Genomic DNA, 4249 nt, shown 5'->3' with positions numbered 1-4249 from the left:
CACCTAACACTCCATAATGTCAGCTGTTAAAACAATTCAATTAACAGAAAATAAATACGAACATTAGAAAGAAGGAGACTAGAGTTCTTTTTAATCAGTTTATTCTGAAGTACATCTTTTAACCTAAATACAAAGAGACTATAAATAGGTTAAACTAAAAATACAATTCTACCCTTAATAAAAAAAAAAGATAAATGTATTATTTAACATCCCCCCTCAAACTCATGATGTGACAACTACTAGCATTGAGAGTTTGCCAACTAGAAAAAAAAAAAAAGAGAAATGGAATGCGACTTGGTAAAGAAATCTGCAATATGCAATCTGCAAAGAAAAAGAAACAAAAGGCAAAGTAATGGTGCCATGTTTGAGATGATGACAAATAAGATGACAACCGATTTTAATGTGCTTCGTTTGTTCATGAAAAATCGAGTTGTGATCAATTTGAATAGAACTTTGATTGTCACAATACATAGTAGTAGGATGAGAAAGGGAAACTCTCATATCCGCAAGTAATCAACGTAACCAAAAAATCTCTTTAGTAGTAGATGCCATAACACGATATTCTATTTTGGTTGAGGATTGAAAAACAATAGATTGTTTTTTGCTCTTCCAAGAAAAAAGAGAATCACATAAAAAGATATAAAAACTAGTAACCGATTTGGGATTTGTGGGATCACTACCATGATCAACATCATAGTATGCACGGAGCTCTAAGGAAGAGGTGGATGAGAGTAAAAGACTCTGAAAGATTGTACCCCGAAGATATCATAAAATACAAAGAACAATTGCCTAGTGAATAGTGGTAGGAGAAGCAACAAATTGACTAACAATATGAACAACATATGCAATATCTAGACGAGTGATGGTGAGATATACCAAGCTCTTAACAATAGTATGATATAAAGTAGGATCTGTCAAAGGTATGTGTATAGATTAACGTAAAGGTGGATCCACAATCTTAGATGAAGTTTGAGGGGTTGTAGATGAGAATGAAGCTTCAAGTATGTCAGAGAGTAAAGTGTTAGTACTTGCAGATTGATGAGTACAAATTGGTAGAACATGGAGAAAGATATCTAAGGTACTAAGAACGTAAGATGATAAACTATCAGAATCCTCATAAAGATAATCTATACGAATAAGATCAGTTCTAGTCAGGTTATGAGTAGTGGATGTAATAGAAAAGAAAGGTATATGCTAAAGAAAAATGATTAGTACTTAAAAGTGCATATTTATCAAGGTTTTATATCATCATTTTGCACTTAAAGTATCAATAACTCCTTAACTAAAGCATGTTTTATAATAACAAGTCTAATACTATAAAATGCCTTAATATATGGTAAATGTTCATATTAAATGCAGGCCTATCATATAAATCAAAGAATTGATTGATGAGTTCAAGTATGGAAATTGAAAGGACAAAGAGAGGGTGAAGCTTATAAAAGAGATGTTGGTGCAGTCCAAACTGGAACACTGTTCGGTAATTGGGTCATATCTCGAGTTCTAGATGTCAAAATGATCTCAAATTTTTACACAAATTCAGTAAGACATAGGCCTACAACTTGCATGTTTTCATTAAGATCTAAGAAGGCCGTTTGCAAGTTCAAATTATAACAACAATGGAGAAGTCCGAATCTGTCCTGCAGCTCGAACACTGTTAAGTGTTTGGCCCATATCTGGAGTTCTAGAAGTCCAAATGACCTCTATTTTTTTTCCTGGAAAGCTGAGTCAATTTCCTACAATTTTCATGTTTTCCAGAGGACCCAGTTCGGATGGTAGCATTTTTGTTTTATTCAGACAAGAAGATAAGGATTTTCACCAAGTCAAAAGTTGGCCACCCACTCAACAATTAGTCATCAAATCAATAATTCTGAATTTTGGCCTATAAAAGGAGGCATTTGCCATGTATTTGAGGGCTTTTTTGTTCAGATAAAGTTCATGCTCTTTATTTCTCTCTTTATATTTTTTTGTAATTCTTAAGTTTTTCTTTCATTAATATCTTGTTTATGCTTTTCATTTCCTTTCCTTTTCTTAGTTAACTTGTATTTTATTTATGTTCTTGTTTTGTTTATTTATGTTTCTCTTCTTCATTATGTTTAGCTAAGTTTATTATGTCAAGGTGAAAAGGTAACACTAATGGTGTAAGAATAAGTATGCTGTAAACTCAACATGGACCTTAATGTTTAATATTAACATGTCTTATCTTTTTATCTTACTAATTCTCAATACCTTGCTTGTTAAATGGTTAATCTAGATTTGTGTTGTATAACACTTGGTACAACAAATGCTTGGCACTCTCATAGCCCAACCGTATGGTATTACCTACACCTGGGCTATGAAAGGAACTTGATTTGTTGTTAACATCAGTTAACATCATGAATTCCTGACAATATTTAAAAGTTTGGTGTTATGTAAATAAGATAATTAATATGATCATGTTAATAATTTATAATGAGATATTAATGAGAAATCATCCGATTGGAACCTCCTCCGTGTGTGGTTTCCAAATTAAGTAATAAGAGTTTATACTATACTTATTTGAAATACCATTGGTGGATCCTCTAACCTTGACATTTTTTTTTATCATTGTTTAATCCTTACATTAATCTTCCATCTCAAAGTTCTCATTAATTTCTTCCTCCTCTTCTTTTTACTACTACTACTACTACTACTACTACTACTACTACTACTACTACTACTACTACTAGTATTATTATTATTTACATTCTGTTTATATTATATAATATATCTCTTTGATCTTTTCATAAACTCAGTATATAGGTTAGAAACCTGTGACCCGATCTTTTAGATCATTCTCAGGTATAACAACACCACGTACTGAGTATTATTATTATTATTTATTATTATTATTGTTATTATTGTTTTTGTTGTTGTTCTATTGTTATTTATAATTTATACAATTAACCTCTCTGTGGTTCGACCCTGTTCTTGCCGGGTTATTTATTACTTCGACACTTCTACACTTGGGAGAAGACATCAATCTTTTGGTCGTGTTAAGTTTTTGGCGCCGTTGCTGGGGAGGTAAATTCTTGTACAAATTATAGTATTTATTTTGTTTTTGCTTTTCACTTTTCTTGTATCTAACTTTGTTTCTTTTGTTTTGTTTCCTTTTGTTTTGTTTTTTTCTTCCTTTTATTCTCTTTCTACACGTGCATGAGTGTTTGGTCACGTACATTAAGTGATAGAGTTTGTAGGGTATCCTCATTATTTTCAGAAAATATGGCCGAAGAAGATAACCAGTCACTTCATAATGAGAATAATGAGAATAATAAGAATAACCGTTTTAGGACACTTAGAGACCACATGAATCCCATAAGAACAAGTGCACCCTCATGCATAGTTTTCCCTCCTGATCATCTCATTTTAATTTTAAGCCAGACATTATTCAACTTTTACCATCTTTTCATGGCTTAGACTTAGAAAATCCATACTTGCATTTAAGGGAATTTGAGGAGGTCTGTAATACCTATAATGACTCAAATTGTAGCATGAGCACCATTAGATTAAAGCTTTTTCCTTTTTCATTAAAAGATAAAGCTAAAACATGACTATAAAATTTGAGACCAGGATCTATTCGTGTTTGGGATGAAATGCAATAACAATTTTTAAAGAAGTTTTTCTCGTCTCACAGATCAAACTCTTTCAAAAGACAAATCATCACTTTCACTCAAAAGCCAGGAGAAACATTTTACCAATGTTGGGATAGGTATCGAGACTTGCTTAATACTTGCCCACATCATGATTTTGAAACATGGAGATTGGTTTCATATTTTTATGAAGGGTTAACACCTAGAGATAGGCAAATGGTTGAATTGATGTGCAATGAAACTTTTGAAGATAATAACCCTAATGAAGCAATGGAGTACCTAGACTTGCTAGCTAAAAATGTATAAAATTGGGACACTACAGGCACTTATGAGGCACCAATTAAAACCCAACCTCATACATCTAGTGGAGGTATATATAACCTTAGGGAAGATCATGACCTCCGAGCCAAGTTTGCATCTTTAGCTAGAAAAGTCGAGGCACTAGAATTGAAAAAGAGTGGTCAATTAAAATCTGTTCAAGACATTGTGTGTCAAATCTGTGAAACAAATGAACATGCAACCAATGATTGTCCAACTTTGCCTTCTTTCAAGGAATGCCTCCATGAACAAGCCCATGCTTTAAACAGTTTCCAAAGGCCCAATCATAACCCATACTCGCAAACATACAATCCTGGTTGGAGAAA

Source organism: Populus alba, chromosome 8, assembly GCF_005239225.2.
Source record: "Populus alba chromosome 8, ASM523922v2, whole genome shotgun sequence".
NCBI classification, from domain to species: Eukaryota; Viridiplantae; Streptophyta; class Magnoliopsida; order Malpighiales; family Salicaceae; genus Populus; species Populus alba.
The sequence above is the reverse complement of the archived record's forward strand: the minus strand, read 5'-3'. Positions refer to the sequence as shown.